The sequence below is a fragment of the Hemiscyllium ocellatum genome, chromosome 3 (assembly GCF_020745735.1).
Source record: "Hemiscyllium ocellatum isolate sHemOce1 chromosome 3, sHemOce1.pat.X.cur, whole genome shotgun sequence".
In the NCBI taxonomy this organism is placed as follows: Eukaryota; Metazoa; Chordata; class Chondrichthyes; order Orectolobiformes; family Hemiscylliidae; genus Hemiscyllium; species Hemiscyllium ocellatum.
The window spans coordinates 27,388,537-27,404,723 of record NC_083403.1 but is presented as its reverse complement, the minus strand read 5'-3'; positions in this window follow the sequence as shown (position 1 = coordinate 27,404,723).

Below are 16,187 nucleotides of genomic sequence, written 5' to 3'. Positions count from 1 at the left end.
ACTCACTGCTCCAGGATTTGCTGCTCTGAGACTCGCTCCTCCAGGACTCGCTGCTCTGGGACCCACTGCTCCAGGACTCGCCACTCCAGGATTCACTGCTCCGGGATTCACTGCTCCGGGACTCGCTCCTCCAGGATTTGCTGCCCTGGGACTCGCTCCTCCAGGACTCTCTGCTCTGGGACCCGCGAGTCTGGGATTCACTGGCCCGGGACTCGCAACTCCGGGATTTGCTGCTCTGGGACTCATTCCTCCAGGACTCGCTGCTCTGGGACCCGGTACTCTGGGACTTGCTGCTCTGGGATTCTCTGCTCGGGACCCATTGCTCCAGGACTCGCTGCTCTGGGACTCACTTCCCCGGGACTCACTGCTCTGGGACTCACTGCTCCGGGATTCACTACTCCAGGATTCACTGCTCCGGAACTCGCTCTGCCAGGATTTGCTGCTCCAGGACTCACTGCTCCAGGATTTGCTGCTCTGGGTCCCGCTCCTCCAGGATTCACTGCTCTGAGACCCACTGCTCCAGGACTCGCCGCTCCAGGATTCATTTCTCTGGGAGTCACTGCTCCGGGACTCCCTGCTCTAGGACCCACTGCTCTGGGACTCACTGCTCCGGGACTCGCTCCTCCAGGATTTGATGCTCCAGGACTCATTCCGCCAGAACTCTCTGCTCTGGGACCCGCTACTTTGGGACTTGCTGCTCCGGGAGTCTCTGCTCAGGACTGCTCCAGGACTTGCTCCTCCAGGATTTGCTGCTTCGGGACCCGCACCTCCAGGACACACGCTTTGGGACCCGCTACTCTAGTACTCACTGCTCTGGGACTCGCTGCTCCGGGATGTGCTCCTCCAGGACTCGCTGCTCTGTCTGCTCCGGGACCCGCTGGTCCAGGACTCACTGTCCCGCTGCTCCGGGACTCACTGTCCACACCTCTCCGGGTCTCACTGTCCGCACTGCATCGTCGCTCTGGGACTCACAGTCCGCACCGCTCCAGGACTCATTGTCTGCACGCTTCGGGACTCACTGTCCACACCGCTCTGGGACTCGCTGTCCACACCACTCCGGAAATCACTGTCCGCACCGCTCTGGGAATCACTGTCCACACCGCTCCGGGAGTCATGGTCCACACCTTTCTGGGACTCACTGTCCACACTTCTCCAGGACTCAGTGTCCACACCGCTCCGGGTCTCACTGTCCACACCGCTCAGGGACTCACTGTCTATACAGCTCTGGGACTCACTGTCCGCACCGTTCCAGGACTCACTGTCCGCACCTCTCCGGGACTCACTGTCCACACCTCTCCGGGACTCACTGTCCGCACCTCTCCGGGACTCACTGTCCACACCTCTCCGGGACTCACTGTCCACACCGCTCTGGGACTCACTGACCACACTGCTCCGGGACTCACTGTCCACACCTTTCTGGGACTCACTGACCACACTGCTCTGGGACTCACTGTCCACACCGCTCTGGGACTCACTGACCACACTGCTCCGGGACTCACTGTCCACACCTTTCTGGGACTCACTGACCACACTGCTCCGGGACTCACTGTCCACACCTTTCTGGGACTCACTGTCCGCACTGCTCCGGGACTCACTGTCCGCACTGCTCCGGCACTCACTGTCCGCACTGCTCCGGGTCTCACTGTCCGCACCGCTCTGGGACTCACTGTCCACACCTTTCTGGGACTCACTGTCCGCACTGCTCCGGCACTCACTGTCCGCACTGCTCCGGCACTCACTGTCCGCACTGCTCCGGGACTCACTGTCCACACCGTTCCAGGACTCACTGTCCACACCGTTCCAGGACTCACTGACCACACCGTTCCAGGACTCACTGACCACACTTCTCCGGGACTCACTGTCCACACCGCTCCGGGTCTCACTGTCCACACCTTTCTGGGACTCACTGTCCACACCGCTCCGGGTCTCACTGTCCACACCTTTCCGGGACTCACTGTCCACACTGCTCCGGGACTCACTGTCCGCACCGTTCCAGGACTCACTGTCCACACTGTTCCGGGACTCACTGTCCACACCTCTCCGGGACTTACTGTCCACACCTTTCTGGGACTCACTGTCCGCACCGCTCCGGGACTCACTGTCCGCAACGTTCCGGGACTCACTGTCCACACTGTTCCGGGACTTACTGTCCACACCTTTCTGGGACTCACTGTCCACACCGCTCCGGGACTCACTGTCCGCACCGCTCCGGGACTCACTGTCCACACCTCTCCGGGACTCACTGTCCGCAACGTTCCGGGACTCACTGTCCACACTGTTCCGGGACTTACTGTCCACACCTTTCTGGGACTCACTGTCCACACCGCTCCGGGACTCACTGTCCACACCTCTCCGGGACTCACTGTCCGCACTGTTCTGGGACTTACTGTCCGCAACGTTCCGGGACTCACTGTCCACACTGTTCCGGGACTCACTGTCCACACCTCTCCGGGACTCACTGTCCACACCTCTCCGGGACTTACTGTCCGCAACGTTCCGGGACTCACTGTCCACACTGTTCCGGGACTCACTGTCCACACCTCTCCGGGACTTACTGTCCGCACTGTTCCGGGACTCACTGTCCGCAACGTTCCGGGACTCACTGTCCACACTGTTCCGGGACTCACTGTCCACACCTCTCCGGGACTTACTGTCCGCAACGTTCCGGGACTCACTGTCCGCAACGTTCCGGGACTCACTGTCCACACCTCTCCGGGACTTACTGTCCACACCTCTCCGGGACTCACTGTCCGCACCTCTCCGGGACTCACTGTCCGCAACGTTCCGGGACTCACTGTCCACACCGTTCCGGGACTTACTGTCCACACTGCTCCGGGACTCACTGTCTGCACCGTTCCGGGACTCACTGTCCGCACTTGCCTGAAGTAGTGAGCGCAGAGACAGAAGCAGTTTGTCATGCCAAGCTCAAAATTCATTATGGTCGGAGTGTAAGGGTATGAAGCTGAGTCCTTTGCTGAGGACAGCACATTTAGGTTTGGATAGAGCAAGGTGAGGAGATGTGTGAACACATGGAATGTCTGTCAGTGGGAAGAGCAAAAATGCTTCAGGGTGGGCATTCCTTGAAGAAACGAGGCAGTTGATTAAACATGGTGCAGAAGCAAATTACTGCAGATGCTGGAATCTGTACTGAAAATAAAAAATGCTGGAGATCACAGCCGGTCTGGTAGCATTCCTGGAGAGAAAACAAGCAAACATTTCAAGTGTAGATGACTCTTCATCAGAACTCAAGTATGGAGGGGACAGCATTTATGCAAAAGTCTGGGATAGCGGGGCAGGGTGGGGTGGGGGAGTTGAAAGGTTGGGGGAGAAAGAATGTTGATAGTTCAGATTTAAGTATTTGGAATGTGTTTCTTTAATTTATTTCATGTTTCATTTGCCTTCAAGGTCTCCTCAGCAGTAGTGTGTTTCAGAACAGTATTCGGCTGCAACATGTCTCATTGGCAAGGGACTAGACTAAGACAAAACCAATATAACTGTCCAGTCTACTTTCTGTTGTTTTACTCGATGTTAATCATACATCTGTGAGGACCTGTTCCCCAACCTATTCCGTTATAATGAATACTTTGTAAAAAACTTTTCAGAGTATGACAGTTGGTTCTAAAATCACTTCTGACTAATGCTGCTTAATATTTAATCTGACATATTCAAAGGCTTTTTAAGATCAGACTTCTAATCTTAAATTCCCTTTTTATTCAATGATCACACATCTTTCAATTATGCATTTGGAAAAGGGAGACAAACCAATTGAAAACACAATAAAAAGGGAAGGTACTGAACGAGGTCAAGGTGAGAGACCTTGGAATGCATATCCAGAGGCCCCTGAAGGTGGCAGAACAGATAGCAGTGAAGGTTGCTCTCCTTCATTGGGTAAGGTATTGGACACACAAGCAAAGATGAAATGCTGGAACAATATACGACACTGGTTAACCAACTGATCACCACATTACAGGAAGGACATAATCACTGAAGACAGAGTAAAGAAGGGATTTACAAAAAGTCATTAAGAGTTATTGTGCTGGCAGAGTTTGAACACTGCAGCTATGAGGAGAGTTTCAGTTGGCCAGGGTTGCCTTCCTTATTTCTAAGAAGACTGAAGGATGACCTAACTGAGGTGTGCAAAATAATGAAGGATATAGATGAAGGAGAAAAGGAAGAATTATTTCTTCTTGTGGAGAAATCAATTATCACAGGGCCACAGATTTAAGATAGGATGAGAGGAGTCTTGAGGAAAAGTTTTTTCACTGAGAAGGTGGTTGTTTGGTGCCTGGAATGTGCTGTCCCAGCTTAAGGTGGAAACCCTCAACTTATTAGAAAGGAAACACAATGGACTGAATGGCTGTAACTTTTTGTGCTGTAACTTCTATACGGTTCTAAGCCTTTCTTAAGTGCATGGAGTATCATCACATTCTATTACTGTTTCAGGTTGCGTAAGTATACAATCAGTGACAATTATCTTCAAGGAATGCATGCTAACAGTTTGGCTGTAATATCACTCTTTCCATAACTAACTATAACCTTTCCTGGAGCATTCCATTCACTCTACACTTCTCTTCTGAAATTGAGTTTTTTTAAAGAAGTAACAAAGAGGGTTGATGAGGGCAGAACAGTAGATGTGATCTCTCTGGACTTCAGTAAGGCGTTCAACAAGGCTCCCCATGGGAGACTGGTTCGCAACATTCGATCTCATGGAATAAAGGGAGAACTCGGCATTTGGATACAGAACTGGCTCAAAGATAAAAGACAAAGGGTGGTGGTGGAGGGTTGCTTTTCAGACTGGAGGCCTGTGACCAGTGGAGTACCACAGTGCTGGGTCCACTGCTTTTCATTATTTATAAAAATGATTTGGATGTGAATATAGGAGGTATGTAGGAAGTTTGCAGAAGACACCAAAATTGGATGTGTAGTGCACAGCGAAGAAAGTTACCTCAGAGTACCTCAGGACCTTGATCAAATGGGCCAATGGGCTGAGCAGTGGCAGATGGAGTTTGGAAAAGCAAATCAGAGCAGGACTTATACACTTAATGCTGAAAATGTGTTGCTGGTTAAAGCACAGCAGGTCAGGCAGCATCCAAGGAACAGGAAATTCGACGTTTCGGGCCAGAGCCCTTCATCAGGAATCTGGCCCGAAACGTCGAATTTCCTGTTCCTTGGATGCTGCCTGACCTGCTGTGCTTTAACCAGCAACACATTTTCAGCTCTGATCTCCAGCATCTGCAGACCTCACTTTTTACTTATACACTTAATGGTAAAGTCCTGGCACGGAGCCTGTCCCCGTTGCTCAGAAGGGAAGGATGGAGAAAGGTAGAGCGATAGTTATTGGGGACTCAATAGTGAGGAGCACAGATAGGCGGTTTTGCGGGGGCGACAGAGACTCACGATTGGGATGTTGCCTCCCAGGTGCAAGGGTACGTGATGTCTCTGATCGTGTTTTCTGGGTCCTTAAGGGGGAGGGGGAGCAGTCCCAGGTTGTGGTCCACGTTGGCACCAACGAAATAGGTAGGAAGAGGGGTGAGGATGTTAGGCAGGCTTTCAGGGAGCTAGGTTGGAAGCTCAGAGCTAGAACGAACAGAGTTGTTGTCTCTGGTTTGTTACCCGTGTCATGTGATAGAGAATCGAGGAATAGGGAGAGAGAACAGTTAAATGCGTGGCTACAGGGATGGTGCAGGAGGGAGGGATTCCGGTTTCTGAACAACTGGGGTTCTTTCTGGGGAAGGTGGGACCTCTATAAACAGGATGGTCTCCACCTGAACCTGAGGGGCACCAGCATCCTTGGGGGGAAGTTTGCTAGTGCTCTTTGGGAGGGTTTAAACTAACTCTGCAGGGGCATGGGAACCTGGCCTGTAGCTTTAGGGTACAGGACCTTGAGTGTAGGGAGGTTAGGAACATGGCATCGATCTCAAAGGAGGGTGCCTGTAAACAGGAAGGTGGCTTGAAGTGTGTATACTTCAATGTCAGAAGTATAAGAAATAAGGTAGGTGAACTTGCAGCGTGGGTTGGTACCTGGGACTTCGATGTTGTGGCCATTACAGAGATGTGGGTAGAACAGGGACAGGAATGGTTGTTGCAGGTTCCAGGGTTTAAATGTTTTGGTAAGGTCAGAGGTGGGGGTAAAAGAGGGGGAGGTGTGGCATTGCTTGTCAAGGATAGTATTACAGCGGTGGAAAGGACGATGGAGGAAGACTTGGCATCTGAGGTAGTTTGGGCTGAGGTTAGAAATAGGAAAGGTGAGGTCGCCCTGTTAGGAGTTTTCTACAGGCCTCCTACTAGTCCGAGAGATGTAGAGGAAAGTATTGCGAGGATGATTCAGGAGAAGAGTGAAAGTAGTAGGGTAGTTGTTATGGGGGACTTTAACTTCCCAGATATTGACTGGGAAAGCTATAGCTCGAGTTCGTTAGATGGGTCGGTGTTTGTCCAATGTGTACAGGAGGGTTTCCTGACACAATATGTAGATAGGCCAACAAGAGGTGAGGCTATACTGGATTTGGTTCTAGGTAATGAACCAGGCCAGGTGTTAGACTTGGAGGTAGGTGAGCACTTCGGGGACAGTGACCACAACTCGGTGACTTTTACTCTAGTGATGGAGAAGGATAAGTGTGCACTGCAGGGCAAGAGTTATAGCTGGGGGCAGGGAAATTATGATGCAGTGAGGCATGACTTAGGATGCGTGGATTGGAAAATTAGGCTTCAAGGGAAGGACACAAATGTTATGTGGAGCTTGTTCAAGGAGCAGCTATTGGGTGTCCTTGATAAGTATGTACCAGTCAGGCAGGGAGGAAAGGGTCTTGTGAGGGAGCCGCGGTTTAATAAGGAATTGGAATCCCTTGTGAAAGGGAAGAGGGCGGCCTATGTAAAGATGAGGCGTGAAGGTTCACTTGGGGCGATTGAGAGTTATAAGGTAGCCAGGAAGGATCTAAAGAGAGAGCTAAGAGAAGCGAGAAGGGGACATGAAAAGTCTTTAGCTGGTAGGATTAGGGAAAAACCAAAGGTATGTCAGGAATAAAAGGATGACTAGGGTAGGTATCGGTCCAGTCAAGGATAGTAGTGGGAAGTTGTGCGTGGAGGCGGAAGAGATTGGAGAGACACTAAATCAATACTTTTCGTCAGTATTCACTCAGGAACAGGATATTGTTGCTGATGTGAATATTGAGTCACAAGTGATTAGAATGGATGGCTTTGAGGTATGTAGGGAAGAGGTCTGGGGAATACTGGAAAGGGTGAAAATAGATAAGTCCCCTGGGCCTGATGGCATTTATCCTAGGATCCTCTGGGAAGCTAGGGAGGAGATAGCGGAGCCATTGGCCTTGATTTTTATGTCGTCGTTGCCTACAGGAATAGTGCCAGAAGACTCGAGGATAGCGAATGTGGTCCCCTTGTTCAAGAAGGGGAGTAGGGATAGCCCTAGTAACTATAGGCCAGTGAGTCTCACTTCTGTTGTGGGCAAAGTCTTAGAGAGAATTGTAAGGGATGGGATTTATGAACATCTGGATAGGAATAATGTGATCAAGGATAGTCAGTATGTTTTTGTGAAGGGCAGGTTGTGCCTCACAAACCTTATTGAGTTCTTTGAGAAGGTGACCAAGGAAGTGGACGAGGGTAAAGCAGTAGATGTGGTGTATATGGAGTTTAGCAAGGCGTTCGATAAGGTACCCCATGGTAGGCTACTGCAAAAATTATGGAGGTATGGCATTGAGGGTGCATTAGAGGTTTGGATTAGGAATTGGCTGGCTGGAAGGAGACAGAGGGTAGTAGTTGATGGTAAAGGTTCATCTTGGAGTGCAGTTACTAGCGGTGTTCCACAAGGATCTGTTTTGGGACCATTGCTGTTTGTCATTTTTATAAATGACCTGGAGGAGGGGCTTGAAGGCTGGGTGAGCAAGTTTGCGGATGATACGAAAGTCGGTGGAGTTGTGGACAGCGAAGAAGGATGTGGCAGGTTACAGCGGGATATAGATAAGTTGCAGAGCTGGGCAGAAAGGTGGCAAATGGAGTTCAATGTAGCTAAGTGTGAAGTCATTCACTTTGGTAGGAGTAACAAGAAGATGGATTACTGGGCTAATGGTAGGCTACTTGGTAGTGTGGATGAGCAGAGGGATCTTGGTGTCCATGTACACAGATCTCTGAAAGTTGCCACCCAGGTGAATAGTGCTGTGAGGAAGGCATATGGCGTACTGGGCTTTATTGGTAGAGGAATTGATTTCTGGAGTCCTGAGGTCATGTTGCAGTTGTATAAGACTCTGGTGCGGCCTCATCTGGAGTATTGTGTGCCGTTTTGGTCGCCATACTATAGGAAGGATGTGGAGGCACTGGAACGGGTGCAGAGGAGGTTTACCAGGATGTTGCCTGGCATGGTAGGAAGGTCGTATGAGGAAAGGTTGAGGCACTTGGGGCTGTTCTCATTGGAGAAAAGAAGGTTTAGGGGAGATTTGATAGAGGTGTTCAAGATGATTAGGGGTTTAGATAGGGTTTATTTACTTCTCAGTTTTACAGTTCCTTCCACACACCAGTCCCATTTGCGCCCCTTTATATTTAACCAAGCATTTGATGAGTCAAAACATGGAATTTCCATCCTAATAGCATTCTGCCATGATAAATGCCACCATCTTCTATCTGCCACTACCCACTCACACTATCTCTGTTATTGCACAGACCTCCCACCCAGGGTCATGCTCTATCTCTCTCACTATTGCTTGCAATATATTCCCTCAGCTGCTCTAACCCATCCAATTTCACCAGACTACTAACACTGCATGGCCTTTGAGCTGTCAACTAACTAACTGGGGGCACCTCACCCACCTGCACTAACTGTGCAAACCCCCTTTCGTCTCACTCCATCTCTTCCATCTTTCAACTTTCATATTCCATGAAAAAACAGCCCACAATATGGCAAAAGCCAAGCGAGGTGCTGGGGTACCCAACATTCAGCTCCTCACTTCTTCTGTGGAGAGGATCCTGACCATGACTGTCTCAAATGCCCATGTCCCAGCACTGACAGCAGATGCTGCCCTTAAGTTGCTGCACAGAAACCCTGGACTGAAGGGTTACTCCCTTGAGCTGATTGATGACTACTCCCATTAGAGTTTGAAATAGACCATTTGTTTGAAGTATATGCAGTGTGCTTGCCATGTATAGTACTGGCACATGATGCAGGTGTGACACTGACATAGCAAGATGTCATGCAGCAATATGTCCACCCCCTTGACTGATGACTGCTAACAACCAGAACAAACTTCCTAGCTTTGTGTCTGCACTAAAAAGCAAGTCAAGACAGAATACAATGCCAAACACAGGAAATGCTGGAGAAACTTAGCAGGTCCAGCATCATCTGTGCAGAAAGAAACAGAGTTAATGTTTCGAGTCCAGTACGACAAATAGACAAAGTGTTTTCCCTGGGGTGGGGGAGTCCAGAACTAGAGGGCATAAGTTTAGGGTGAGAGGGGAAAGATATAAAAGAGACCTAAAAGGGGCAACTTTTTCACACAGAGGGTGGCACGTGTATGGAATGAGATGGCAGAGGAAGTGGTGGAGGCTGGTACAATTGCAACATGGCAGGTAGGACTAGATTGGGTTGGGATATCTGGTCGGCATGGACTGGTTGAACAGAAGGGTCTGTTTCCGTGCTGTACATCTCTATGACTCTATAAATCATGGAAACAGACTCTTCGGTCCAGCTTGCCCATGCTGGTCAATCTAGTCCCACCTGCCTTTTAACTGCTGTAATTGTACCAGCCTCCATCACTTCCTCTGGCAGCTCATTCCATACATGTACCACCCTCTGCATGAAAACGTTGCCCCTAGGTCCCTTTTATATCTTTCCCCTCTCACCCTAAACCTCTAGTTCTGGAATCCCCCATCCCAGGGAAAAGACTTTGTCTATTTATCCTATCCATGCCCCTCATGATTTTATAAACCTCTATAAGGTCACCCCTCAGCCCCTGAAGCTCCAGGGAAACAGCTCTAGTCTATTCAACCTCACCCCATAGCTCAAATCCTCCAACCCTGGCAATATTCTTGAAAATCTTTTCTGAACTCTTTCAAGTTTCATAACATCCTTCTGATAGGAAGGTCTCCAGAATTGCACGCAATATTCCAAAAGTGGCCTAACCAATGTCCTGTACAGCCGCACCATGACCTCCCAACTCCTGTACTCAATACTCTGACCAATAAAGGAGAGCATACCAAATGCCTGCTTCACTATCCTATCTACCTGTGACTCTACTGTTAAGGTACTATGAACCTTAAGGTCCATAGGTCTTTTTGTTCAGTAACACGCCCCAGGACCTGACCATTAAGTGTATAAGTCCTGCTAAGATTTATTTTCCCAAAAGTCAACACCTCGCAATTATCTAAATTAAACTCTTTCTGCCCATTGGCACATTTAATCAAGATCCCATTGTAATCCGAGGTAACTTTCTTTACTATCCACTCCACCTCCAATTTTGGTGTCATCTGCAAACTTACTAACTATAGTTTTTATGGCCAAATCCAAATCATTTACATAAATGACAAAAAGTAGTGGACTAGCACTACTTTTCGTCATTTGTAGCACACCACTGGTCACAGGCCTCCAGTCTGAAAAACAACCCTCCACCACCACTGTCTTCTACCTCCCAGCCAGTTCTGTATCTAAATGGCTAGTTCCCCCTGTATTCCATGAGCTCTAACCTTGCTAACCAGTATACCATGGGAAACCTTGCTGAACGCATATTGAAGTCCATATAGATCACGTCTACTGCTCTGCCCTCATCAATCCTTTTTGTTACTTCTTCAAGAAACTCAAACATGTTCATTAAATATATTCAACAGGGAGCTGGGGGGTGGCCCTTGGAGCTAAAGAGATCAAGAGCTATGGAGAGAAAGCAGGAATGGGATACTGAGATTGCATGATCATATTGAATGGGGTTGCAGGCACGAAGGGCCAAATGGCCCATTCCTGCACCTATTTTCTATGTTTCCATGTACTGTGGTAAGAGGCATTCAAAAGTATGAATTCTGATTTGATTTAAACCATTTGGAAATGACCAAATTGGGCAATGTGCAACAAAGATTTGCAGATGCATCTGTCCAGGTTAGGTAGGTAGGAGTGACCATCGCACAGTCCTTGTGGAGACAAAGTCCTATCTTCATTTTGAGAAAACCTCTCTCATGTTATTTGATACTATCATCATGCTGGAAAGTATAGATTTTAATTACATCTTCTTCAGAACTACTAGAGTGTGAACCCACGGAATCATTGTGCACTTGTTTGCTCTGACTGAGGGGTCAACTGAGGGGTGAACATCCAGGGAGGTGCTAAGTAAGTGAGCGCTAAGTAAGGAAGAGAAGAGCCCTGAAATGCAACCTGGTGAAAAACGTGAACTGCCTGACTGCCCGAATGCAAAGTTCTTGCAGCTACACTCCAATGGTAGTTGCTGGTGTATTCCAAACTGCAGCATTGATGTACTGAAGCATACCCTAAGTGGATTAGAAATGTGCCATGATGATGCATTTTGGCTGGCATGTGTTGGATGCCAGCATTTGGGACTATGGTGAGCCCACTGCCCTTGAAGCATGCCCTGAGATGTTGGTGCTCAGTGTAGAAGATTGAAGACCAGAGGAGCAAGTAGTGACCCAGAGTCACTGAGAATTCCACTCTGTCTTTTAGAGTCATAGAGATGTACAGCATCGAAACAGATCCTTCAGTCCAACTCATCCATGCCGACCAGATCTCCTAAATTAATCTAGTCCCATTTCCCAGCAACCGGCGCATATACCTCCAAACCCTTCCTATTCATATACCCATCCAAATGCCTTTTAAATGCTGTAATTGTATCAACCTCCACCACTTCCTCTGGCAGCTCATTTCATATATGCACCACCTTCTGTGTGAAAAAGTCGCCTATTAGGTCCCTTTTAAATCTTTCCCCTCTCACCCTTAAGCTATGCTCTCTAGTTCTCGAATTCCCCCACCCCAGGGAAAAGATCTTGTCTATTTATCCTATCCATGCCTCTCATGATTTTATAAACCTCTACAAGGTCACTCCTCAGCCTCTGACCCTCCAAGCCCCAGCCTATTCAGCCTCTCTTCAATCTTCAATCCTGGCAAAATCCTTGTAAATCTTTTCTGAACTCTTTCAAGTTTTGTAACATTTTTCCAATAGGAAGGAGACCAGAATCACACACAGTTTTTCAAAACTGGCCTCACGAATGTCCTATGCAGCTGCAAAATGGCCTCCCAACTCCTATACTCAACACTCTGACCAATAAAGGAAAGCGCACCAAACGCCTTCTTCACTATCCTATCTACCTGCGACTCCACTTACAAGGAACTCACTTACAAGGAATACTCCCCAGGATTAGATTAGATTCCCTACAGTGTGGAAATAGGCCCTGTGGCCCAACAGGTCCACACCGACCCTCCGAAGAGTAACCCACCCAGTCCCATTTCTCTCTGACGAATGCATCTAACACTACGGCCAATTCACCTAACATGTACATCTTTGGACTGAGGGAGGAAACCTGAGTGCCCGGAGGAAACCCACGCAGACACGGGAAGAATGTGCAAACTCCACACAGACAGTCACCTAAGGTTGGAATCGAACCTGGGACACTGGTGTTGTGAGGCAGCAGTTCTAACCACTGAGCCACCGTGCCGCCCTTAAATCTTACCATTAAGTGTAAAGTTCGACCCTGATTTGACTTTCCAAAATGCAGCACCTCGCATTTATCTAAATTAAGCTCCATCTTCAACCCCTTGGCCTATTGACCCTGTTCCTTGGATGCTGCCTGACCTGCTGCACTTTTCCAGCAACACATTTTCACCATTGACTCATCTGTCAAGATCCTGTTGTCCTCTGAAGTAACCTTCTTTGCTGTCAACTACACCTCCAATTTTGGTGTCATCTGCAAACTTACTACCTATACCTCCTATGTTCACGAAAAGCAGTAAATCCAGCACCATCCTTGTGACACACCACTGGTCACAGACCTTCAGTCTGAAAAGCAACCCTTCATCACCACTGTCCTCTGTTTTCTACTTTTGAGCCAATTCTGTATCCAAATGGTGAGTTTTCGCTGTATTTCATGTGATTTGACCTTGCTCACTAGTCTACTTTGAGGAAGCTTGCTAAAGTTCCTCTTACTGAAGTCCATATAGATTTCATCTTTTGTGTCACCAATTCTTGGCATTTAGTTTATATGCACTAAGCAGAAGAATAGAGGCTTACATATTAATGAGGTAAGATGAGAGGAATAATGAGTGAGAAACGTCATTAATAGGCATCTTAATGAGTGAGAATCTTGTCTGGATATACAGACTTTTGTGAAAAACACGTTTTGCTCCTGGCATTGAGCTCCTGGCTCCTAGTTCCTGGCTCGACACCTCACACAATCCTCCCAAATCTCTCACCATAGTCAATGTCATTCATTGACTGGGAAGATTGCATCTTTTAAGTTCTTTACTCTTATTAGCCTCATGGCTATTTCTGGTATATAATTAAAGTCTTTTACTGGAAAGACAGATGCAAAATATTTGTTCCACATTTCTGCTATCCCTCATAAAAATATCTTTGCTTTTAAAGGATCAAGTTTTAATTTTGTTACTCACTTCCTTTTCTATTCTTGCAAACACTTTCATAATCTGTTTTAATATTCCTTTCATTAATATATTTTCTTTCTTCTCTAAAAATTTGGAGGTATTTCCTATTTCACAAAGATTACTGGCCGACCCATACAGGGTCCCGATTAAAATTCTAATCCCTATGTTCAAAACGTTATGGCACCTTAACCCTTCCCATCTCTGTAGGCCTCCTCAACTATACAACCTTCAGAGAAACCTGCATTTATCTAAATCTAATTTTGTGCATGCCCTAGTTTCTTCACCCTACCATTGGGAATCTGTACTTTCAGCCGGACAGAAGCCAGATCTGTTTTTACCATCTTGCTCTCTCTTCGTCTTGAGAGTGTCACTTATAAACTATTTTGCTGACTAAGTTTTGGGTCATCTGCCTGTTGTCTCCTTCTTTAGGTTGATACCAGTTTTCACCTATCTATACTCTTGTGAATTGTCTCAGAACATTTGGCTACACACTATTGGTCATGAAAGTCAAGATATGGAATTACTGTCCAACGGAATCTGAACCTTAGTTCCAAACCACTGCAGCCAAGGTCCCAAAGACCCCACATATCAAAACACAAATGTCGATAGTTAATGAAGATGAGATATCCCTATTTAAAAAGGGAGTCAGGCAAAAGACGGAAAATTACAGACTGATTAGCCTAACCTCGGTCGTGGATAAGATCCTGGAATCCATTATGAAGGATGAAATTTCTGAATACTTGGAAGTGTTTGGTAAAATGGGGCAAAGTCAGCATGGTTTCATCAAGGGAAGGTCACGCCTGACAAATCTGCAAGAATTCTTTGAGGAAGTAACGAGCAGGTTAGACCAAGGAGAGCCAATGGATATTATCTACCTGGACTTCAAGAAGGCCTTTGACAAGGTGCTGCACAGGAGGCTGCTGAGTAAGATATGGGCCTACGGTGTTGGGGCAAGGTGCTGGCATGGATAGAAGCTTGGCTGTCTAGCAGAAAGCAGAGAGTGGGGATAAAAGGATCCTTCTCAGGATGGCAGCCAGTGACAAGTGGTGTTCTGCAAGGCTCAGTGTTGGGACCACAAATTTTTATTTTATACATCAATGATCTAGATGAAGGAACTGAGGGCGTTCTGGCTAAGTTTGCAGATGATACAAAAATAGGTAGAGGGACAGATAGCATTGAGGAGATGGGCAGGCTGCAGAAGTATTTGGACAGGTTGGGAGAGTGGACAAAGAATGGCAGATTGAGTACAATATGGGAAAATGTGAGGTCATGCCTTTTGGTAGGAAGAATACAGGCATGGACTATTTTCTAGGATTCGTCCAGGATTTTCTCAAGGTAAACTTGCAGGTTGAGTCAGTAGTTAGGAAGGCAAATGTAATGATGGCATTTATTTTCAGAGGGCTTGAATATAAAAGCAGGGATATACATCTGAGACTCTATAAGTCTCTGGTCAAGCCACATTTGAAGTATTGTGCACAGTTTTGGGCCCCATTTCTCAGGAAGATGTACTGGCCCTGGACTGTGTTCAAGAGGTTCATGAGATGATCCCAGGAATGAAAATCTGAACATATGAGGAACGGTTGAGGACTCTGGGTTTATACTCAATAGAGTTTACAAGGATGAGGGGAGGATCTAATTGAAACATTCAGAGTATTGAATGGCCTGGACTGAGTGGATGTTGGGAAGATATTTCCATGGGTAGGAGAGGCTAAGATCGGAGGGCACAACCTTAAAGGGAAGACCTTTTAGAACAGAGATAAGGAGAAACTTCTTCAACCAAAGAATGATCAATCTATGGAATTCACTGCCACAGAAGGCTGTGGAGGCCAGGACATTGAGTTTATTTAAGACTGAGATAGATAGGTTCTTGAGTATTGAGGCAATCAAGATCTACAGGGAGAAAGTGTGAGAATGGGGTTGAGAAACCTTTCAGCCATGATTGAATGGCAGAGCAGACTTGATGGAGTGAATGGTCCAATTTCTGCTCCTGTGCCTATGGTCTTATGGTCTAAGACTGGCAAGAACAGTAAATGAAGGAAGATGATCCATCAGATTCAAAAGAAATGTTAGCTTCTTCAATCCTTTAATCTGTTTGTTGCTTGTTTTAATTTTTTCATTTCTGTAATCACTGCTATTGTTTACGCAGTGCTAGAAGCATGTGACAGATTAGATAGCGAGGCACTGAACCATTTGGTGATAACACCATCTGTTCACAGGCAGATATCAGCTGGGCAAATGGAAAAATCAGATGTGGGTGTAAAGGAAATATTCTCAATGTATGAATAATCTGATTGTTTTCTTGCATCCCAAGCTATCAATCCTTCCTCTCTGCCTAATGAGAATTCACACTGCAGTGCTATTGTATGTAATAGTCTGAGTGCTGTAGATGGATAAGCCCCATTGAAATGTACTCTTTTAGTGCCCTCCAAGATGTTAAACCCTTCCAAAACACTTTCCCCCTGTTGCTAGTAGGTTCCTAAAGGTTCGGTTACAAAAGTAGTGGTGTAACTGAACCATACAGATCAGAGAGAGATCACAAGTCTGTGTTGTCTTAGGTGATCTCAAGATAGCAATAGATATATTACAATTTATC